Raw genomic sequence first — 25,526 nt, 5'->3', positions numbered from 1 at the left:
TAAGACCCTGAGGCTTGGGAAGCCCCTGTGTTGGAAGGTCCATGTGTATGGAAGACTCTGGTGTTGAGAAAACTCTGGTATGGGGAAGATCCTGGGGGGTTGGCAGGCAAGACCCTGTTTTGGGAAAGGAAGACCCTGTGTTTGGCCAGAAAGACTCTGGTGTTGAGAAAGCTCTGGTGTGTGGAAGACCCTAGCATTTTTGTAAGGAAGACCCTGGGGGGGTGGGTTTGGTCAGGCAAGACCCTGCCTCTCCCACCCGCTGCAACATTGTTTATGGCAAAAATACTAGAGGAGCTCCTCTATAATCTTTGGTTTATGGACCCAGAGCTTTTAAATCAATTCAGTCCTCTTTCTCCTTGGCGCGGATTGGCGGGCGGGGGCGCGGGCGGCGGGCGCGGGCCAATGAGCGCGGCGGTTACTGCGGGGTGCGCGGTGTCCTGTGGTTACGGTGTTACCCTGGGCTCTGCTCCTCACTCACTCACTCTCATACAAACCTCTCCCCATCCCCTCAACAAAAAACCTCGGCCCGCCCGCCCGCCCTCGCACAGCGCCGCGTTGTTGGCGGGCAGCCGCAGGAGAGCGACGCCAGAGGGAAGGGAGAGAGAGAGAGAGAGATTAGCCTGGGACAAACAGAGAGAGAGCGAGGATTCAGATGCCATCTCCACCAACTCTTCCCCTTCTCTTCCTTGTGAAACTGCAGACAGCCTCAGCATTCATGTGGTAGAGGGACGGAAGGTAAGCAAAGGGGCTGGGAGGTTGCGTGTGTGTGTGCGCTTTTGGGCTGTATGGGGTCTGGGAGTAGTGCTCAACAACTTAACCTCCCTCTCCCACACTCCACAACACACAGATGTGTAAACAGTCTTACACACAAAGACACAACTCGCTCATGTACACACAGACACAAAAACACAACTCGCCCCATTGCACACAAAAACAACTCGCCCTTATACACACTCGGACACAAAAACACAACTCATGTGCGCACAAAGACACAAGTCACTCATGCACACACTCAGACACAACTCACCCACATGCACACTCAGACACAAAGGCACAACCCATCCAAGGACACTTCCACATATACACACTTGTATGTACACATCCTTGTTTATGTATGTACACACATGCACACACTCATTCATGTGACTGCACATTCACATTTGCACTTGTTTAAGACAGAACTGTAGATACTGGAAAAATCGACGGTAGATAAAAAACTGGAGAAACTCAGCGGGTAAGGCAGCATCCATGGATATCCATCAATGCTGCCTCACCCACTGAGTTTCTCCAGCTTTTTTGTCTTACATTTACACTTGTGCACCTTTGAAACCTTTGTTCACTGGCAATGGGTACACGGACAGGCATAGTGAGCCAGACAGGCAAATCATGCAAACAGTCATGTGGACTAATGCAGACAAATGGAATTGTAGATGTATTACATGGACTAACACAAATCACATAAAAAGAATCACATGGGGATAAACACTTACACATCGCGCAGATAAAAATGGTCATGCAGGCAAGCAGTAGTCAGTAACATGGACAAACACAAATCCGCGTGTAAACAGGCATTATGCACAAACATGATCACATGGACAATCACGCACAGAATCACATGGACAGACAATCGTGCACAAATACGATTGTGTGTACAAACAGTTGTGAGGACAAACACCACCATGTGCATGTACAGGGCCACGTGAACCAACATGGTACAGAAATAAACATGCAGATGAAAGCAGTTACGCCAAATGAAAATCACGCACAAACACAATAAACACAAACACGCAGATAAATGCAGTGTCGTGCAGAAACACGGGGTTAACACATCCACTTGTATGCATACACATACGATCATTCACCTGTGCCTACACTTAATACAAACTCTTTCACTCAGGAACAAGTAAACAAACTATATCAGACATGCTCTTGTTTTCTCGCACAAGTTCTCAACACTCCTTTACATAAACACTCCTATTCACTCATTCATGCAACACAGTTTATCACATAAACTCAATTTCACTCTATCTCAGTTATTAACTCTTGTGCACGAACTCGGCAACTTATTAGTTAAAGCATTCACTTACCCCGGTGAGTTTATTTGTGCACTTGGTTACACGTTCACTCTCATTCACGCACACTCGTTCACCCACACTTTCTTTTAGAGACACACATTTATACACTCAGACTCGTACTTGTTGATATACACAAGCATACCTATTCTTTTGGATGCACTCGGGCCTAGTCACCTTTACACTCACTCGATGGGTATCAGTCCTTCATTTAAATATGCTCTTATATACTTGTGTACAGTCACTATTACTTTGCACTAAACGTGCGTGCTCACCCCTTTGAAGGCTGCATGACCCAATTCTCATTCACACTTACTCAGAGAGGCACATGTGCGCATTCAACTCCTCTTGTCCCACATGCTGATCCATCCTCCCTCGCTGTCCATTTCACAGACTTTTGTGTTGATTGTTCTACTTTAATCCCTTTTAACATCCCCTTCTCCCCCCCTCCACCCTCATTCCCCAAATGTCCCTTTCCCCATTTTTGAAATGTTATTATTTATCTATCTATCACTTAATTGGTACCATAATGGCACTTCAGGAGATTTTCTGTTTTTGCCTGTTGTGGTTTCTCAATAATGCGCTAATATTTAATACTATATTGTGTTTCTTCTGTCTGAGAAAGTGTCTTATTGATTTTGGTTCCCTCGCAACCTCTTATGCATTTAAGTTCTCAGAGGTGATGAATGCAGGCTTGCGAGCTTGGTAAAATGTGTGGGGATTAGCTCTGGTGTTACTTTGGTGGATTAGGCCTTAAATGGATTGTCTCACCCTCGTTACCTGACTGGAAGGAAAAAAATGGAACATGGTGTTTGTTTTTATTTTAATATGGTAATGTGAGCATTGTTTATTTCTCTTAGTCCAAATAATGACTTTTTAAAAAATATAAACAATCCTATTAGAAGCATAGACTGGGGCTGAAATCTGGAGAAATTAGAGAAGATTGTAATTTCTAGATTGACTGAGACGATTAAGAATTATAGTTTTTTTAGCTTAATTGGTAGACAGCTTTTGTGTCTGTTTTGGGTTCTTTGTTACAGAAATTATTTTAATTACATTTTTGTTGAGGAATCAGCATTTGGTTTACTATTGTGTGAAGAAAATTGTAACAATTAGGCTTTTGTACCTTATAATATTGTGTATAGTTCATAGATTGGGATGTGCATATGAATTATGTGTCTTTCATGGTTATTGAACATTTGGAATGTTGAATGTAAATATGTCTCTTTCTGAAGGTGGTTTAATTCTGGTAATGCATGTAAAATTGTAAACATCAAAATAGCTTTGACTAGCAAACTCCGGCTGCAAAGTGGCTCAGTTAGTCAATCTGCTACCTCGCGGTGCCAGAAAAACAGGTTCAATCCTGACCTTCGGTGCTGTCTGTGTGGAGTTTGAACGTTCTCCCTCTGACTGTGTGGGCTACTTCCAAGTGCTCTTGTTTCCTCTCATATCCCAAAGACGTGGGTTTTGTAGCTTAATTAGCCTCTTGGTAACTTGCCCTAATGTGCAGGGAGTAAATGAGAAAGTGGGATAACTTAGAACGAGTGTGAACGGGTGATCAATGGTCGGTGTGGGCTGGGTGGGCCGATGAGCCTTTTCCCACGCTGTAGCTCTAAACTAAATTGAAATCGAGTAAATAATATTCAAGAAGTGTGATAGCATTGTACCACGTTTTTTTTTTAAACTTGAAATTTCTTCTTCAAAACAGAAGTGGAACAGTAAATTGTAGAACAGATGTAACTCCTACATATAGAATAAACAGGAATTCCAGCAGTGACAATGACAAAATACTGTGACTAATGCTTTAAGAGCTGATACTAAAATTGAATGCTATCTATATGTAAACAGAGGCTTTGCATATTTCAAGATGTGTGCCACAATCGCTGCGAAACTGAGTGCTCGTGTGTTGCCAGGATGTAATACAATCAAGGGGTTCAGCTTTCATACTCTGTGAGAGCGGGAGTTTGGTGGTTTGTGAACATCAACTGACTCAAACCCCCCCAAGATTGGGTTACACTCTGGAACTCACTCCAGCACAGCTGTTTTTGCAGTAGCTGTTTTTTGTGTGCTTGCTGGTGGTTATAGTGCTGTTGAATCTATTGTCTACTGCTTTTTTGATAGTTGCAGTGCAATGAGGGGCACAGCAGCTGTCATGCTGAAAGATCTCATGGTATATATTTTATGACAGTGACCTGCCATAAAGGACAAATTCCCCCAAGGAGGCTCTATATTACTTAATAAATAGCCATTTGGTGGAGCGCATTTGAGGCGCTGTGTAGCCCTTAAGATTTATTTTCTCAGGCAGTCTTTTCCCTTCATTTCCTAAAAGCACCAAGTTGATGCCTGCAATTCCTTCAGGTAAACTCCAGGTACATTTTTGTTTGTGCTTGGAACTTGATGGTGAAAGTCAAATACTTGAATTTAGGAGGCAGAACAGTTGACATTACAATGCACTACAGCTTGGTACTTTGGATTTAAATCAAAGCAAAATTCCTGATTGTTTTTTTCCTTTTAATCGACACTCAGCGTTCGTCCTTCTACATTTTCAGCTAATGCAGAACAGGTCTAGGATTGAACTTCCGATCTTAAGCATGCATGCTAAACCATCTGAAAATATTTTCTTTTATCTTTCTCTCTTCTCACTGCATCTCCCTCCCCACAAAATAAGTTTCCATAATGAGTTAAAGACACCATGAGCGCATGTTGCTTTTAAACATAACTGGCCTGTATTTATAAAATGATCAAAAACATACCAGTGAAACCCTCTGTGGTTTGAATGAGTTATTTGAACGTGGGAAGGTCACAGGCAATCACCACAGATTTCTTTTCTATGGGGAGATTCAGAGTGTGACTTCAACTGCAGTGAGCTGAAATATAATTTTGTATGAAGAATGATTTGCATGCATTACATTCATTTGTACAGGTACAGAGCTCTGGCGTAACCAACCTGTTTTTATAGATCCTTTAACTTCTCTCCATTCTTGGACAAGCAAAATACTGCCATCCCAAATTCTTGTGGGCACCATTAATAATTTAAAATTCAGTGTTTCCTATCCAGGTCTTTTTGCTTGAATTGAGGAAACATTTTACAGGACCTTTATTGTGCTGAGGTGCTGGGATGTAAAATATGTTTTCCGGTTGCAATTAATAGTGTTAAAAAATGTTTCTGCACTTTGATGTCCTAAATAATATGAATATGATGTTGATACATTAGCTAAATACGAAATAAAACCCAGTAATACGTATTAACATTGTGCAATGCTTTAATGGAGTTGCAGTTGTAAATTCTTCCTTGTGGAGGGCCATAGACGTAATAGAGAAATGGAGTAACAGTCCTGCTGAGTTACTCCAGCTTTTTGTGTCTATCTTCAAACTAAACTGAGAAACTGAAATGAGACCAGTTTCAAAATCAAGAGGAACAGTGAAAAGCTTTTGTTGCGTGCTAATCATGTGCAAAGATTCAGTGTTAAAGCCCACCACTGCCAAACAGCCTCCAACACTACCCTGTGAATGGAAAAAATTAGAATGCATATTAATATCTCCGATGCGACTTTCCCCCAAAAAACAAAGCATTACCCCGTCTGTTTAAGAGGGAATAAAAAACTGGAGGGGATATTTTTAAAGTTATAGATAGATGACCAACAAACAAAACCTAGAATCTGAGGTAAGCAGCACAACCCCTTTCCTCAGCACTAACCTCCACTGTTCAGACTTGCCCAGTGGAGTCCACAGCCCGCCTGATAAATCTCAACAGAGAGGCCCTGTATGTTGACATGGGCTCCCTCGACATAATGGGATTACGTGGAGGGTGACTAGGACAAAACCGGCTACATCCATTTGAAATCAGGAAACTGCTGACAACCAGTTAAGCCACTCTCCTGACTTAACTAACAATGCAGACTGCCATAACATTGATTGTTTGTCAATTGCATAATCATTAAAAAAATATTAAAGTATTAATTCTATTATTAAAATATTGAATAATCTAAAACTTGTTTATTCTTTAACAAAACATCAAATGAACTAGTTAGAACCCTTGTGGCAACCCTCTTTCATTGAAAGGGATGGAGAAGTACTGCCTGTACCTGATCTAATCTCGAACCAGATATTTAGATGGATTCCCAGCATAGTGAAAAATATGGCACAACATTGTGTTTCTACCCTAGGTTGCATGAACTGTCGAGTGGACTGCTGACAGAAACACAGCCAGGGATAATTGACCACAATTCAGGACTTCCATGTATTGCACATTCAGTACCCCCTTCTCCGAGCTAACGCTCTTTATTGTCCCATTTAACCAGCGTAATTAAACGGGACAGTGATGGAAGTTACCTCGGGGGGGATGGGGGAGACTGAGGTTTTTCCGATCAAATTCAGGTGAATAATATTTTGGCATTTGGAGATTTGGTAGCAGTTCATTGCCAATAAGAAACTGTTCTTTTTTTTTCTCTGTGTTCATAAAAACATTCATCATAGATTTAAAAAAAAAAGACCAAATTCATAAACAAAAACCATACCACCAGCTGTTCAGTAAAGAACTACAGATACTGGTTTAAATTGAAGGTAGACACAAAATGCTGGAGTAACTCAGTAGGTGAGGCAGCATCTCTGGAGAGAAGAAATGGGTGACGTTTCGGGTGGAGTCCCTTCTTCAGTCTCGACCCGAAACGTCGCCCATTCCTTCTCTCCATAGATGCTGCCTCACCCGCTGAGTTACCCCAGCATTTTGTGTCTATGTTCAGTGCTAAACATCTGCTGTCTGAACATAAAGATGAATGCACACAGCCTCCACTGGCAATAGTTCCCATATCTTTAAGAAACAGTGCAATGTACAAAGCGGTCTCAGTAAATGATCCTCTGTAAATAAACACAATGTTGACATAGACCATTTTTACAAGTAGATTATATGCACTGGATGGATCTGTTTACAATAGATACCTTATCATGTATCTTAGATGTGCATGGTTCAGGGAAGTCCATCACATTTTTTTTTTAAAAGGTCAGAAAGTAGGGTATAAATACTTCAAGAATACTACTTGGAAGTAATCGCTTAAAATCTTTCCATGCAACACAGGTTTGCATACTTTTAAAAGCTCAGCTTAAAATGCTTGAACATTTGCATGCAAAAACACATTCAGGTACTATACTTGATTACAAGCTGTTAACTTGTACTGACAATGTGGTGAGATGTTTTTTTTTGTAGGGGTGTTATTCTGTGCAGATTTAACCAGTGCATCAAATAAATATAATTTGACAGCTGGAATTATACTTTTCTTCCTATGTGCCTCTGGCCAAGTACATCTAGATTTAGCAATCTAAAGATTATTTGCATTTGAGCACAAACAATAGGAATGTCAAACCCTTCCTACACATTCATGCAAAACCTAAAACACAAGCTGTATTTTTCATAAAACAACAGATGGCCAGGGACCAATTCATAAGGTGCGTGCAGTTGCTCACTGGTTTTAGACTTGCATATCCACAAATTGCAAAATGGCTCAGACATGTAGACAAGACAAAGAAATTAACTTGGGATGTATTAACTACTATTTCCAGGAACTAAACATTGATTTGTCTGTAATACCTCATGAATGAGGGGAAAAAACACAGTAAAAACTGTTCAATACCTAGCTCTTATTTGTGAAAAGGTGTAATTCAAAAATTGCTTCCAAAAATAAATACTGGAAGCCTTTAATCATTTTTGAGATGATAACTAGTTAAACAGGAAGAAGGGCAGATTACCATTTTAAATGAAAACTCCACATACATTTAATATGAAGCCAGACTTCCACATTTAAAGGATCTATACGACACTAAAATTGTATGATTTTTATATTAGAGGTTACACATCATTCACAGTGAGAAGTGTCTATAAACTGCACTACACAGAAACATTGCTTTCCTTCATTTACCTCAAAACATAATGCAATCACTGCATCTCACTGTTATGGGAGCAGTCACCCTGAAAGCCATCAGAGTACATGGAAACTATACTAACTTCACAAAGTGGAAAATCGGAATTAAAGTAAGCAACGTTCCACTTCATGGGATCAGGCCGATGTTTGCGTTGTGACGTTACACATTTCTTGATTCATTTCAATGTCAGTGGTGTCTATAACAACCTCAGCCACCTTGGAGTAATTGATGCACCATGAATTTTTTTTAAAAAAGCTATCAAAATGCAGATGTCATACATTAGTATCGTCAATAATGACATTATTAGAAGAATGTAGTGCGTGTAACATTCCCTCAACTTACATTGCCACTGTAAATTCTATTTCTTTGTCTCAACTTGATATATGAGGCTGATTGGGCTATGAATTCAAGCTAAATATCAAAAAATGCCTATTCCACATCAACTTATAGCTAATTAAGTTTAGTTTTGTGTCGAGATACAGCATGGAAACAGGCCATTTAGGGGCAAAAAAACTGGAGGTAGTAAATTGATTGAAAGATACAGCATGGAAACAAACTGAAGAGTCCATGCCGACGATCAATCACACTAGTTCTATTTCACTCTGAAGAAAGGTCTCGATCTGAAACATTATCTATCCATTTCCTTCAGAGATGCTGCCTGTCCCACTGAGTTACTCCAGCATTTTGTGTCTACCTTCGATTTAAACCAGCATCTGCAGTTCTTTCCTACACATTTTGTGCCTATCTTTGGTATAAACCAGCGTCTTGCGGTTCCTTTTTATTCCCCACTAGTTCTATCTTATCCCACTTTCTCATCCACTCCCTACACACTAGGGGCAGTTTACAAAGGCCAATTAACCTACAAGCCCGCACGTCTTTGGGATATAGGAGGAAACCGGAGCACCTGGAGGAAACCACAGGGAGAACACAGAGACAGTGCCTGAGGTCAGGATCGAACCCATGTCTCTGGCACTGTGAGACAGCAGCTTTGCCAGCTGCTCCACTGTGCCGTTCTTTTAAAAGCTTTTAAAATAACCATGTACTCTAGCTTGCAATATTCAGAATCTGTGAACCCATCTACATATTATGATTTCCTCAGTTTCTCCCAATGATGACAAAATGTGAGGTGTTAATAACGAAAACAAAGGCAGATGGATTTGAATGATTGCATATCAAATCTATGTGAATAATGGTGCTGTGATTCTTCAGTGATTGGAGTGTCTCCCACCTGGACTCACAAGGTTGTAAAATCTGTTATGAACTTCAGATATCATACTGTGCAAATAACTCTCTGATTTTGAGACTCCTTGCACAATACTCAATTAATTGCAATTGTTAAATAAAAGTGATGCTTGAAAAGACAGAAGAAAAAAATAATGCTTAAATATCTTTCCAGGTTTCATCTCAACCCAAATCTGCTTGAAGCGGATGACTTGTACGCCCCTGGGGGGTGCAATGCCCACATCAATGTATTGACATGACTTTGGCAGAGAAAAGCCCGATCTGTGTATATTTGAATTGTTCTAGCAGGAGTTATCTGATCACCGAAGTTATACTTTTACTACTCTCTCATTTGCTTCTTATCACCTGGATTAAAAATGTACAGTCTTGCGTTAACTGTTAATTTTTATACTATGAGGCACAAGGAACTGCAGATGCTGGTTTACAAAAAAAACCCCACTAAGTACTAGAGTGAATGGGTGGCCCAGTGGTAGAGTTGCTTCTTACAGCCCCTGAGATCTGGGTTCGATCTTGACTGTGGGTCCTTGCCTACATGGAGTTTGTACATTCTCCCTATGACCGCGTGGGTTCCTTCTATGCTGCAAAGAAGAACAGGGTTGTAATTTCACTGGCTTTGGTACAGTTGAAAATTGTCCCTAGTCTGTTGGATGGTGCTAGTGTATGGAATGATTGCTGTCGGCGTGGACTCGATGGGCCAAAGGGCCTGTTTCAACGCCGTATCTCTAAAGTCTAAATCAGCGGGCATGCAGCATCTCTGGAGGACATGGATTGGTGATGTTTCAGGTTGGGATCCTTCTTCAAACTATTTATATTATGCTCTCTTTACTGTATACACTCTATCAATTTTGTGATATTGTTGAATGGCAGATCAGGTTTATAGGGCTGAATTGCATATTCTTGTTCCCATTTTATAGTTTAATGTTCTGACTGCCAACACTGGCTGCACAGCATTTGGGCAATGTGGCTTGGAAGTGTTTCGTTCTCCAGGCTATTGGCAAATGCGTCTTATGTAACCAATGATAAAATGTTTCATAAACCTGTCGGGGTTTTTAAGGCAAATTAAACATTGCATTTGATCAAAACATAAACTGCTGGAGTTGAATTTCATGTCTAGTTTGATGTTTCTCATGGCTGCTTGAAACCTCATCAAATTGTGGTGCAGGAAGCATTGTAGTTTAAGAATGCCATTTCACAGTGGCAGCAAATGTACATTCAGCAGACCACACATGATTAGGAAAGGTAGTACATTTCCCACCTGCAGATTGGTTTAGTACCAATACATCTTTATATCTACTTTTTATCTACCCTTTAGCTTAGTTGTTGAGGTTTCCCACGGAACAATAAGGTATTTTACCTTATCCAAATGTTAAATTTAAAAAGATCTATGAGCAGTATTTAAAGATTTTGTCTTTTTAAGTTACTTTTTCTGACATTTTCTCTAGTTAAATTTGCTGTACATTTTACTGCAGTATGTATTTGGATTTCATCCTATAATTTGATTCCCAGTGTAGTGTTGACGGCAGATGCCAGCGATAAGGTCCCTACAATTCCTTGGCATCTAGCCCTAAACGCAGCTACCTTTATGTTTTTTTTCTCCAAATAGACCTTTCTGTGATTATGACCAGTTGTTGATTATCCATCTGAATGTGGGGAACTTGTAGGATACTATATGTGAATTTTTAAAATAATGGGGGGATTTTGAGGAACAAGATTATTATTCAGTTTTTTTATACCATACACTGTTCTACCCATCATGTGAAACCTTATAAATAACAGATATAAATTAGATAACTTCGAAGCCGAGTCAAAAAGTCTGCCACATTTAGTCATGAATATTTAATTCATAAATAAACTTCATATGGCCCCTCATACATATAAGTTTTTTATAATGATCTAGGGAAATATCTTCATCAGTACCAGGAGAAAGATACAGTATCATAAAGATAATACAGTACAGTAAAGACCCCGTAATGGTCGTTGTGCTTGGTGTCCATTGTCACAGCGACTGTTATCGGGGTCGGTGCCTCCGTAAGTTAAATCACGGAGGCTGCAAATCTCTAATGCTTTTCAAAAACCCCACGAGGTATCGTATGGTCGCAGCGATTTTTGGGCGAGTTAATTATTTTTTCTTATTTTCCAATTTAATATATGAAAAACATTGCGGTGTCAAAAACGCGAGGGTGAAAAACCGTTTACGATATATATGGGGGGGGGGGGGTGTGTGGTGGGGTGTGTGGGGGAGGGGGGGCGAGGGTGAGGGGTAGGTGAGGGTGTGTGTGTGTGTGTGGAGGGGGGGCGGTGTGTGTGTGGAGGGGGGGGGGGCGGCGGTGTGTGTGTGGAGGGGGGGCGGTGTGTGTGTGGAGGGGGGGCGGTGTGAGGAGGTTGTGTGTGGTGAGGGGGGGGGGTGTGGTGTGTGTGTGGGGGGGGGTGGGTGTGTGTGGGTGGGTGGGTGTGTGTGGGGGGGTGGGGGGGTGTGGGTGTGTGGAGGGGGGAGGTGTGTGTGTGTGTGTGTGTGTGTGTGTGGAGGGGGGGGGGTTGTGGTGGGGGGGGGGTTGTGGTGTGGGGAAAGCTCAGCGAAAAGACGGGTTTGTGGGGAGAGAGGGTGGTATCACGGGGGAGAGGTGGCGGGAGCCAGCGAGTGGGACCATAGGGGAAGGGGCTGGAGCTGACGTTACGATGGGGATTCACAGAGGGTGCTGGTTATTCTCCGCCCGGATCAGAGTCTCCGCTTTCTGTTTGGCGACATCTCTGACTCCGGGCTGGATTGGGTCTCCGAGGCTGGGCTGGGTCAGAATCAGAATCACACTTTATTCGCCAAGTATGTTTTGCAACATACGAGGAATTTTATTGGTTAGGTCAGGCATACAATTAAAAGCAACAGATCACTCAAAAACACATTTTAACATGCACATCCACCATAGTGACTCCTACATATTCCTCACTGTGATGGAAGGCGAAATAAAGCTCAAATTCTTCTCTTAGTTCTTCCTCAGTCATGGGCCTCGAGTTCCTGTTGACGGAACGATCTTGACTCCTGTAGCCGGTGGAGTTCGGGCCCTCCGCATCGAGGCGATCAGCTCCCCAGCACCGGGCGATCGAACCTCGCATTGGGGCTGGTCGAACCTTCCACGCTGTTGGAGCTTCCCGACCCAGCCTCTCCCGACTGCGAGCTTGATGGTAAAGTCCGCAATGGGAGTGATCCCAGACAAGGGATCTGCTCCGATGTTAAGTCTGCACCCCGCGCGATAGCGCTCAAAGTCAGTCCGAGGAGACTTCCAGCTCCATCGATGGAAGGCCGCAGAGCACGGAGAATGTGATCCGAAAATTAATCGCATCTCCGGCAAGGTAAGAACTTGAAAAATAGTTTTGCCTGATCTCCTCCAGCCTCCCCCCTCCCCCCACATAAAACAAACCGAAGAACATTAAAACAAACTTTTAACACACTAAAAAAATAACAAAAAGAATGAAAAAACGAACAGACTGCCAGCAGGGCAACCATCGCCCCGGTGCCCTCCGATGCTGGGCTGAGCTGGGTCTCTGAAGCTAGGCCGGGTCTCTGACGCTGGGCTCCTTTGGGTCGGGTTTCCGACCCAATCTCCCTCCGAAAATTGTGTACGGTTGGAGATGTTCACCGGCCAACCAAACCCTCCCTCAGTTCCAGTAAAGACACGACGGTGCAGGAAGGGGTGGACCATCCGTGGAGTGACAGGAGAAAAGACCAATCCACGCGGCGCTGAATGGCCAGGAAAGGGGATCGATCTGAGCACGCGCAGTTTTTAAGATTTTTGAAACCTCGCTAACTTTTACACTAGACCACCGATCGGAACAAAACTTGGTGCAATTGCAGCTCAAGAGAATGGTGAGTAAGCTGAAGAAAAATCGTATTGCTATCGCGTACTGTTTTTGCGCAAATAGAACGTCCACGCAAACAGGAAGATAACAAGATCAGAGCTTTAGTTATGTGATAGATATGGTATTCATAGAAAGGATTAAGAAATACGTGCACTTACTGTGCCAACTGGTGGACACCATGCGACAACCGCTACACAAAATGTGTATTCTGATGCCATTTTCGGAAACTTGCCATCAATATGCTACCTTTTCTCATTTTTTTGATGTGCAGGTTTGCAGTTAATCACTCAGCAAAGTTGTTAAAAAAAATTGTCCTTGGTGTGTGTAGGTTAGTATACGGGGTGATTGCTTGTTGGTATGGACTCGGCGAGACGAAGGGCTTGTTTTTGCGCTGTATCTCCAAAGTAAAGTCTAATGGCACTGTAGATACTAGTTTACAAAAAAAGGACACAGAGTGCGGGAGTAACTCAGAGGGTTAAGTAGCATCTCTGAAGAACGTGGACTGATTGCAAGGGGTTGGAAAAGAAAGCTAGGAGAGATGAGAGGCAGGACAAAGCAGGTAATGAGTGAACACAGGTGAGGTTTCGTTTGATAAGCAGGTGGTTAGAACAAAGACCAGAGATTTAAGGGCCTGTCCCACTTGGTCATTATTTGGCCGACAGGCCGGTAGTGACTGACATGCGACAGTCGCGTGCGTCATCATGTGTCCGCACAGCCGTCTGGCGTGTGTGATGTCATTTGAATACCCAGTTTATGATATTTACCCAGTTTATGATATTTATGGTGATTTTCTAAAATGTTACAGTTTGGAAAAATTGCAGATGTAATGCCCCTATTCAAAAAAAGATGTGAATGAAAAGTAGCAAGCTGCAGACCAAATTAATCCGTGGGAAGGAACTGCAGTGGGTGGAGGGAGAAAGGGGGAAATAGGTGCAAGTCCAGGTGGGGCACAGGGGAGGTGGTGAGTGGAAGAGAAAATGGAGGGGGCATCTTCCATTGCCAGAGTGAGGCCACACGAGGAACAGCACCTCATATTCCGCTTGGGTAGCTTACCGCCCAACAATATGAACATTTAATTATCCAATTTTAAATAACCTCGAACAACCCCTTGTCCCTTTCACCCCATCCCTCCCTTTCTTTCCTTCCACTCTCTTCCCTTCTCATGTGCCCCATGTGGACTTGCACCTTTTCCTCCTTTCCCCATCCACTCACATTCTTTCCTCTGGTTTCACAATTTGCAACTCTTCAATCCGTTTGTCTCACTGTTTCTGTTTTAATCCCTGGCCATTGTTCCAACCATCTACCTATAACAAAAAAAAACCCTTGCCTGTGTTCACCTATTACCTGCCATGCTTTGTCCTGCTTCTTCTCACTTCCCAGCTTTCATCGCCACTTCCCTGCTATCAGTCCATGTTGTCCAGAGATGCTGCCAAACCCGATATGGAAAATGAGGCATTTTTTCCAAGGGCCCTATTTTGCAGCTGTTTAGTACAAGCCCCAGACTCTCGTATGCTTCAGTGAAAGAGTCAATGATAACTTTGTACTTGGCCTCCAAAAGTGCATAAATGCAAACGTTATCTGCATACTGCATCTTGATATGAGGTTGGAGTGACCTTGGTTTTGGCGAGAAGGTGATGAATGTTTAGAAAGTTCTATGTTTGCTTCATTACAGTGACTTGTATAGTCCTGTACCTTCTTTCACTAGATAGTGTGGGGTTGCTTTGCCATAATTAGAAGAAATTGAGCATTATTTTAAATCAAATGTAACCTGGTTCGTGCAATTTGCTGATAGTGCACGATTCCTGGTTCAATATTTTTCAGTTGCTTATTCGTTCAGACAGCTTTGCTCTTCATCTTTCTTTTCATGCTTGCGTTTTGATTTTGTGATTTAGATAAGGTTTGAGGCAAAAATCAAAGCGTAGCAATTCTAGACTTTACATTTGATCCAAATACTTTACAGCATTGTAGTAAAGCCAAAGTCTTTCAAAACCTGTAGCACCAGAAGGAGACTAAAATCAATTCTTCAGCCGACGTCAGCACGTGTTCGAATGACGCTTCGGTAGGAGTAATATGAACAAGGGTTGTCTTCTTCTTGCGCATGGCGTGCACAGCCTAAAGTTGTAGGGCAACTTGTTCTATTTGATCTTTTTGTTTGTGCATGTCGGGTTGATTGCATTAGTCGAAACAGGGTGGACCACGTGAAGGTTGCAATCTCCCACCCCAACGAGGGTTGTGCTGACTCGCCTGTAACTATGCCTTTGGAATTGATTGTTTTGATGCATGGGAAATCCTAAACATACACTAGGATGATACCAACATTCTTTCAAAAGGAGATTTATTGGAAATTGGGCGTATATCTTGTTTGGGCTGTTCTATGAACCCTCAATTACTTAACTAGACTAACTGAAATACAAAGAGCAAACAAGAAACCTGATTGGAATTCCACTTACAGCTTCCTGTAGACTTCAATGGGCTCAAGGTAACAATTGCTGTTATCAGGATTCTGACGCAATGTGATGACCACCACAAGGGAGGTGGAAGATGTATGAAGATGTATGAATGTAAAATCCTGATTTGAAAACAAAGTGAGGATGAAAAAGACGTTAAAGGGAACGTTTTCAAAGAATCTCCCAACAATTAAAAACAAATCTATAGGAATGAGCCTCTTGCTAATACTGTGTCTGAGCAAATTAATTGGTTATAATTTGGTTATAGTAATTTATTTATACTTAAAATTCCCTTTTTCTTGAATGACAGAACTAGCTTTTGTCTTTAAAAATAAAACACAACGTGCTGAAGGAACTCAGCAGGTCAGGCAGCATCTGTGGAGGGTGAAGAAAGGTTTCGGCCCGAAACGTTGCCTATTTCCTTCGCTCCATAGATGCTGCTGCACCCGCTGAGTTTCTCCAGCTTTTTTGTGTAACCTTCGATTCTCCAGCATCTGCAGTTCCTTCTTAAGCATCTGTGGAGGGAATGGACAGATGACGTATTTAACTATTCACCCCTGGGATCATTCTCGTACACTCCCTCTGGACCCTCTCCAACACCAGCACATCTCTCTTCAGATATCGTCCAAAAAATGCTCACAATACACCAATATTCCACATTTTCACAATACTCCAAATGCAGTCTGACAAGTGCCTTGGAAAGCCTCGGCCTTATAAAGATCTCCAGTCTGAAGAAGGGTCTTGACTCTAAACGTCACTTTTTTTCTTTTTTTCTCCTAGTGATGCTGCCTGACCCGCTGATTACTCCAGCATTTTGTGCCCAACTTTGTTGTAAACCTGCATTTGCTGTTCCTTCCGACACACTCAGCATTATATCCCTGTTTTTATATTCTAGTCCTTTTGTAATAAATGCTAACATTGCATTTGCCTTCCTTACAACCGATTCGACTTGCAAATTAACCTTTTGGGAATCCTGCACCAGCACTTGCAAGTCCCTTTGCACCTCCGATTTCTGAATCCAGTCCCCATTTAGAAAATAGTCTATGCCTTTATTCCTACTGCCAAGATACATGACTCTACACTTTGCTAAGCTTCTCCTTAGTAATAGCAACTCTTCTCTGACTCTCTTGCATTTCAGGCATGTTGCTGGTGTCTTCTGCTGTGAAGACTAACGCAAAAAACGTATTCATTTCATCTGCCATTTCATTATTCCCCATTATCATTCTTCTGTGCAATTTTTCAGTGGTCCAATGTCCATTCTTGCCTCTCTCTTACTCTTTATATATCTGAAGAAATTTTTGCAATCCTATTTTATATTATTGGCTAGCTTACCTTTTTCATATTTTCTCCTCATATTTCCTTTTTAGTTATCTTCTGTTGGTTATTAAAAGCTTCCCAATCCTGGACTTCCCACTAATCTTTGCAATAGTATATGCCTTCTCATTTAGTTGTATGCTGTCTTTGACTTCCATTGTCAGCCACGGTCGCCTCATTCTCTTCTTAGAATCTTTTTTCCTCTTTGGGTTTCAATAAGATTGCCCCTCATTCTGCTAAATTCTTGTGAGTAGAGTCCCTTATTTAACATTTCCTTGATGCATAATCTCTCCATACCATGGATCCTCAGATTGAACTTCTCTGAAATGCCTCCAGTGAAATTAATAAGGGAACCAACATTGTTTGCACTCCTCTAGATATAGTTCACTATCACCTTGTGCAGTTATAGTAAGCTTTTACACTCCAAATTTGTTTTAGATTTAGATTGAGTATTCCATTTGTCTTTCCTTTTACCCAGTGCAATATTATGGTATCTTTCTGTGTTTGTGGACAAGGACCATCACTTATGTGCAGAAGCTTTCTGCATTTCTTTCCCATTTCAATAATACTTTATTCTTTTGTTCTCCCTACCAAAGTCAATGACGTCACATTTTCTCTCTCAGCCATGTTTATACGTCTCCACTTCCAAACAGTGTCACTGAATGTTTCCATTTCCTATACCTGCTATTCTCACACCATGCCCGAGTGAGACAGATAAATTGCATGCAGTTTAGTGCTGAGGATTTGTGACCAACAGGAATGTAGATAATTTGGTTAAGATGCTCAAACTCATTTTGCGCCGAACTTATACAGCTGGCAGAATGAGAGGAGTCTTTCATCTCATCAGTCTGGCCTGTATCTGAACCCTGGTCTCAGATGAAAGGGCAGCATGTTAATCCACTGTGCTAAACAGTCCAACCCTTTAACTTTTATAAGCAAAAGTTTCACCCTGAATGTATTAAGAGAAACTCGCATGGTTTTGTTTAATTTTTAGAAAAATAACCCTGCCTGTGTCTTGCTTTACCAAAACCCTTTACATATCAGTATTCATATTAATTTCCAATCTGCTGCGCTCTTTCTAATGCTTATGATACTACTGTCCATTCTGCTGTTTGTAGCACGTTTAGTAAATCAATTTTAGCTGTCTACTGAGCTCTTTCCTTCCCCCGCTGCCCACTCCCTCCCTGCTCTCTTCTACCACTCACTACTCCACCCCCTGCCTGCCCACTGTTTCCCCTGCTTTCTTCCTGATCCCATGCTGCAAATACGCCATGCAGCAGTTTGACTGAGTGAAATAAATGAATAGCAGTAGGGAGGAGTAAAGGCAAGGCTTATTTGTCTTTGAAAGATCTGTTAATACATGATATTATGGCATCTTAAATTATAGTCCATTGATGGTATGTAGACCAGTGTGTTTTAAGAGGAATAAAAACAAGTCTTCCAAGATTTAAGATACGTTTCGGAGAAATTTCATGATGCAGCAAGAACAGGATGGTGAAGGACGATAACATTTAACTTTTTCGGGAATGTACAATGTCATTGCCAGGTTGTAAACATTCAGCTTAACTGAACTGGTATTAAACCACAAGAGGTTTTACAACTGTACTGAAGTTGTGTTGCATTATATGCTAAAGCAAATTAGCATGTAAGTGTCCAGACAGGCCTGATTTATGTTTGTCCTATACATTTGAAACCGTATGGAAACTGCTTCAGTAAAATCGAGGTGGTGGTGTTTATCTGATGTGTAGTTTTACCGTTGGATATGCTAAAAAACATACGAATGTTGCAGCTTTATGAAGTGACTAATTATGATTACAATTTGTATTTTTCATTTAGCTTCTGTGCTGCATATAGTGACACTGATTAAGGCATTCATTTCTGACCTACACCCACTTAATGTGATAATCACACTGATAAATGTACTTAAATGTTGGTTTATGTCATCATTTGTCCTCGCTTGTCAGCCCTTCTCCATTGTCTTGGATCTGTCCATTGGCAACCACAGTTACTTCCTCAGTGATTAGGACTGGCAGTCAGCAGCACTCCAGCCCATGAGAATGGCTTCAAAATTGTCGGCCATCTTCTAGTATCCTGCCCAAATGAAAGCAGTTGTATATAATCTTGTTGAAATAGTTTTGGGGTTTTAAGTTTACCACTTGGGTCTTAGTTTTTAGGTTTACCACTTTCAACTGAAATTGAGAGCCAAGAGTGTTTTATTGTCCTATGTCCCAGATAGAACAATTAAATTCTTACTTGCAACAGCACAACAGAATATGTAAACGATTGAAATACTTTACCGAAGGCCTGATTTTTAAAGAGTTTTATTTTGTTCACAGTAGTAGGGATGAAAGATGGTAGATTCTTAAGTTTTTCATGATTTGTGACATTTCTAAATATTTATTTTCAAGATCTGTTATCCTGATTGTATGTACACGTTGATGCAGGAAAAGGTAGTTGGCCTCTCTTTAACCTTCTGCAGTCTTAATCCTGTTAATCTGCATGTTTGATTCCTTGCCAGTGCACGTACGCAAAGCGGTGGCATCATGACATCAACATCACTGAGCGCATGATATTTGAAAGTTTAGGAATTTAAAAAAAATTATGACATGAAAGTAAAACTGCACTCATTGAGCTTTCCTCTGCCGTTCTCTCAACCTCTTTGACGAGAGCTGAAGACCATGGGCCATTAGGAATCCCTAGCTATTTTTAAAAGAAGCAATATCTCAGCTTTGTGTGATCAAATTTACCATCAGTATTCCTTTCTCTTTGTGGACCCTATGGAACTTGCATATTAGAAACTGGCACTATTACTGAATTTTAAATATTCTGAAAAATAATTTGATACGGCTGCCATCAAATGTGAATAGTTGAAACAGTTTTAATATCTTGGGAACTGTGCATAGAAATACTTGTAAGTTTTCCTTCAAGTGAGTGGGTAAAACCAATTGTAGAATGTTATGAAGTATGACTGAACACTTACTGAAATTTCAAAAAGTCTTTTGTGATTCCTGTTTTTGTTCGTACTTAAAAGGAGTACTTGCCTACAAAGACTTATGCAACTGTTCATTATTGCACCAGTTACTTAGCTTTTCCTTTTGTAATTGTTTGTCACACAGGAAGATAATGATATTTTAAAGGCAGGAGTGCAGCTGTGCTGAGCAATGGCTCCATATTGTTCAGTGCTGTGGATGCAGCGTGAGTTCTACCCGTTTTCCTTGGTTTCCTTGCAGTTATTGCACTGAAAAGTATATTGTATTCCACTGTTAAAAAGGTAGAGCATTTGTTACATTATAATCCACCAGTCTGTCAGAAAATGAAAATCGAGGTGGCAAAATTCCACTGGTGTAATTGTATTTGGCAATGATATCTGAATATTAATACACCCAGCAGGAAAGCTCAAAGTTGATGTTTAGATGAAAAATTAATTTGTAGAAGTAATGTGAATGCTAAGTATTTTGACTGGTTGCATCTTGGTCTGGTATGGCAATTCTAACAACACAGGAGCACAAGAGGCTACAGAGAATGGTGGACTCATCCGTGCCCAGTATGACCACTAAATCCCCCCCCCCCCCTCCCCCAACGGCTTAAAGTTCCTGGCCGTTCATATCGCTAACAATTTGTCCTAAGCACATTGCAATTATGAGCTAGCAGGTAGTGAAGAAAGCTAATGACATGTTGGCCTTCATAACGAGAGGAGTTGAGTATAGGAGCAAAGAGGTCCTTCTGCAGTTGTACAGGGCCCAGGTGAGACCACACCTGGAGTATTGTGTGCAGTTTTGGTCTCCTAATTTGAGGAAGGATATTCTTGCTATTGAGGGAGTGTAGCGTAGGTTCACGAGGTTAATTCCTGGGATGGCGGGACTGTAATATGCTGAAAGAATGGAACGACTGGGCTTGTATTAACTTTAATTTAGAAAGATGAGAGGGGATCTTATAGAAACATATTAAATTATTAAGCGATTAGACACGCTAGATGCAGGACACATGTTCCCGATGTAGGGAGAGTTCAGAACCAGGGGCCACAGTTTAAGAATAAGGGGTAGGCCATTTAGACCTGAGATGAGGAAAAAGTATTTCACTCAGAGTTGCGAATTTGTGGAATTCTCTGCCTCAGAAGGCAGTGGAGGCTGATTCACTGGATGTATTCATGAGTTAGATAGAACTCTTAGGGCTAGTGGAATCAAAGGGTATGGATAGAAGGCAGGAACGGGGTACTGAGTGTGGATGAGCAGTCATGATCACATTGAATGGCTGTGCAGGCTTGAAGGGCCGAATGGCTTACTCCTGCACCTATTGTCTATGGATCTATGTATAAAGAAAGCTCATCAATGCTTCTACTTCCTTCGAAGTTTGAAGAGGTTTGGTATGTTGCGAATACTCTATCGATCATCTACAGGTGTACAGTAGAGAACATACTGACTAGTTGCATCATGGCCTGGTTCAGTAACTCGTGATGCCAATTTCAAGAAGCTATGGACTTGGAGAAGTTCATGAGAACAATTATTGTTAAAATAGTTCCAGATATTTTCACACAAAGTTTCAACACACTACTGAACGGGCACTGTGTTGATGGAAATATCACCTATCAAATGAAGCAGCAAACCAGATGTGAAGCTGTGATGTTCTACGGTATTGGTGTTTTTGCAATTGTATGTACTGGCAAACACTTGTGAAGGAAACCATGTGTCCCAATCATTATGGTGCCCTGAAATGGGGGGACTATGTATAAACATAGCTGTAATTTCTACAAGGTGAAACCAAAATGTATTAAAAATACTCTTTAATATAATCTGACAATGTGTACTTAACCACATGCGATTTTTTTTTTTTTCTGTTGCAAATCTCAAATTGTGGAATACAGAGGCAAACAGATAAATGACGGGTCTTTGTCCCAAACATTATGGAGGGCACTGGTACCTTTTTGTCTTCAAGACGCTGTCTTGTTATCATGGACAACATTGTCCCTTGGCCGTACACTCAGGAGAAAGTTTGCCTTTTCGATGCATAAAGTAACTGCCTCATAAAAATTGGCTCCTGCAGGTTTGTCTGTATTATAATTGAAAATGTAATTCTTGTAAAGAATTTTGTGGCATTGAAAATATGAAAGGTGCAATTCAGTTAAATTATCAAGATTTCTATGCTTTGATCAACCACGGTTTGAAAATACAGCATGTTACAACACATGCTGGGTATATGGTACAAATTGCCGGAGGAGGTAGTTGAGGCAGGTACTATAGCAACATTTAAAAGGCATTTGGAACAAACTGCCAGGGGTGATGGTGGAGGCAGATATGGCAGTGGTATTTAAGAAGCTTTTGGATAGACACATGGATAGGCAGTTAATGGAGTATGGATCACACGCAAGGATCTGAGGAGGAAATACAGGGGATGCTGGTCTGGAGTAAAATGACTTGCAGAGAAAAGGAGGAACTTGCCTTCCATCGCAATGGGGAATGTGAGATCTCTGGCTAACAAGATGGACAAGCTAGCTGCACTAGTGAGGAATCGGAGGGAGTAATGTGAGAGCAGTGTGATGTGTTTCACTAAGACATGGCACCAAGTGGGGTCGGCTTTCAGACTGTTCGGGCGGTTAGGGACTGCACAGAAAGTGGCAAATGAAAATGTGGAAGACTTGCTATTCTTGTTAACAACAAATGGTTCAACCCTGATCATATCACATCTCTGGCATTGAATTGATGGCTGTGGGTCTCCGTCCATACTATATGCCCAGGGAATTCTCACATTCCATTGTGGTGGCTATTTACATTCCTCCATCTGCCAACCCGCTGTTCGCCTGTGGCGTTCTGTACTGCATCTCCGTGGAACCAGTCTGTTGCTGAAGGTGTTCAAGAAGGAACTGCAGATGCTGGAAATGCTGGAGAAACTCAGCGGGTGCAGCAGCATCTATGGAGCGAAGGAAATAGGCGACGTTTCGGGCCGAAACCCTTCTTCAGACTCCCGAAACGTTGCCTATTTCCTTTGCTCCATAGATGCTGCTGCACCCGCTGAGTTTCTCCAGCATTTTTGTGTACCTTCGATTTTCCAGCATCTGCAGTTCCTTCTTGAACACCTTCAGCAACAGACTGGTTCCACGGAGATGCAGTACAGAACGCCACAGGAGACCAGTTTTCCCTGTGGCTATCAAACTGTACAACTCCTCCCCCTTTGGTCGTGGGGTAGACTGATTTCAAGTTCCCCATCCCAATTTTTGCACAATCGCTTCCACTTGACACTATAATTTTATGTTGCATGTATCTTGTGCTTTATGGCTGTTGGCAGATCAATTTCCCTCCTGGGATAAATAAAGTTCTATCGTATCGAATGGAGTATGGATCACGTACAGGTGAGGAGATTAGTTTAACTTGGCATTGGATTTGGCACAGTCATTGTGGGCTGAGGTGCTTATTCCTGTGCTGAATTGTTCTGTGTTCTAACTGACTGGGAAATGCGCGTCATGGAAGCCAAATTAACACTAATAATTGCACTGTTGTAAGTAAGTTTAATGTAGGTAGTATGAATGTGACAGGTCATAACCATACTCTTGACAGGCTGCTAATTTGACAAACAACTTTCCAATTCCTCTGACTCTTTACACCAAGCCAACTTTGTATCCAATTGGCCAAAAAAACCTGGATCCCTTGTGACCTTACCTTCCCAATGAAGTAATACAGGACAATGTCAAAAGCCTGACTAAAGTCCGTCTATTGCCTGGCCCTCGTCAATCTTTTTGTTCACCTCCTCAGAAAACTCAATAACATTTATGAGACACAGAAATCGTTGACAAACGTGAATCAACACCCTCTCCTTAAGGATACTTAATGATAGGCAGTAAACTCTGGCCTGACCAGAGGTGCCCATATCTGAGGAAACGGACGTCAATGACTTTTAATGAGAGCCATCGGAAAGTTGAAAGTTGTGCACAGGAGGGAAGAATTCTTGTGAGTTCATTTATTTTATTTTCATCCTTTTTATTTTACCCTCTTGTATTCTAAAGTTATTTAAGCTTTTATCTTGTCGTAGGCACAAAATACTGGAGTAACTCAGCGGGTCAGGCAATATATCTGCAGAAGACAGGTGAGGTTCCCTCAGGTTGGAACCCTTCAGACTAATTGAGGGGGGAGAGGTTCCTTTTTTTTATTGAGATGCTGCCTGACCTGCTGAGTTATTCCAGCATTTTGTACTTTCTGTGGTATAAACCAACATCAGCAGTTCCTTTTTATTTTATCGTGAGTACAGTTTCCTTGAAGCTGATGGTTCTCTGATACTTAGTCGACAATGCATGACAGCTAATGCAGCTGCATCCATGCATAACACTCAATGTTTACTATTTCCAGAAGAACACCAATTGAGGTAGGAAATCATTATTTGCTGCTTAGCTTCGGTATTAAATACACCATCTTCACCCGTTGTTAACACGAACACTCCAAGCACAAGTTCAACCTGCAGTGTCCATTTGGCTGTGTAGCTTTGGAGCACATTTGTGCTGCACTGTACGTTTCGTCACGGAACGATTGAGGACGCATTGCAAATGTCACTATGAGAAATTAAAAACTAATGACCAATGGAAAACATTATAACTAAAATGGTCGAAACTGGCATGTGGAATTGGCTTTTGCTCTCATTTTGTAGTTTTTGTTTGTAAATTGTCAACACAAAAATGATGCTTGTAAGTCAGGGGAGAAAAACATCACCATTGGAACTAAGCTGTGGAACAAACAGTAAGATTTGGATCTGGTATCTGACAATGGAAACGCAGACTATGTTGTCTGGAGTAGTGTGGATCGGAGTTGAAAGTCAACTCAGCTGCTTTTGCTCTCATTTTGTAGTTCTTGTTTTGTATCCTTGTTCACTTTCAGAAGAAAGTTCAAATTCAAGAGCTCTGGCAAATAAATACTTGCTACAACTCTGTTTCCAATCCAGAACCTTAAACTACTGTTGCAAAAGGTTATGTAAAATCCATTGAAACCTACATACAATTGTCCTGGGTAATTGCTTTATTCTGTACTTGTTCAAGGTATATTTGAGTCGCTATGGGCCTGAAGTCTTTTAATTTTGTCAGTAACCAGAGAGATTTATCTGTTGCTCTATCCTTTCCGACTATATGAATAGAATGAAAAAAATGTGGGATGCTGGTAGAACTAAAAATATTATTAATCAGCAAAGCTGATTTTTATTGAAAATCCAATATTGCTGCTTTCTACTGCTGAGATATGATAACAGTGTTTAAGAGGCTTTAAGATAGTAATCTGGATATGAAGGGAATGGAGGGACATGGATCATGTGCAAGCAAATGAGATTAGTTTATCTTGGCATCATGTTCAGCCCAGACATTGTGGGCCGAAGGGCCTGTTCCGGTGCAGGACTGTTCTGCGTTGTAGTATGAAGATGTTGCATTTACAGATAAGCTTCACGCTTCTATAAAATGACCGCCTATATAAAATGTGATAATTTCTCTTTTTGAGAGCTTTCAATTCTTTCCAAATGTTAATTGAGGGGGAGCATTTTACATCAAAAGGCCATTTCTGTGCGAAACAGCCCCCCCCCCCCCCCCCCCCCCCCCCCCGTGTGCACGTACGCGTGCACACACACTGTTTTATTGACCTTCAGTATTGTGTTTGTTTCATTTGTACTTGTAATAAATTTGAATATTTATTTTTAAATATTGTTTGGAAGTAGATAAAGA

General features: G+C 41.4%; 1 protein-coding gene across 5 annotated transcripts in view; it reads left to right on the top strand.

Annotated features, from left to right (window-relative positions):
• The first annotated feature begins 436 nt into the window (after nucleotides 1-436).
• Nucleotides 437-25,526, top strand: part of rerea (arginine-glutamic acid dipeptide (RE) repeats a) — a 509,606-nt gene continuing 484,516 nt past the window's right edge. For 2 of the 5 annotated variants that reach the window (XM_055659606.1, XM_055659605.1), the window contains exon 1: nucleotides 438-735. The gene's annotated coding sequence lies outside the window, so the exon portion shown is untranslated. Of the gene's footprint in view, nucleotides 736-25,526 lie in introns of all 5 variants that reach the window. The other 3 variants (XM_055659604.1, XM_055659603.1, XM_055659600.1) reach the window with 2 other exon arrangements.

The sequence above is a fragment of the Leucoraja erinacea genome, chromosome 30 (genome assembly GCF_028641065.1).
Source record: "Leucoraja erinacea ecotype New England chromosome 30, Leri_hhj_1, whole genome shotgun sequence".
NCBI lineage: Eukaryota > Metazoa > Chordata > Chondrichthyes > Rajiformes > Rajidae > Leucoraja > Leucoraja erinaceus.
This window is presented reverse-complemented; position numbering and strand designations above follow the sequence as displayed.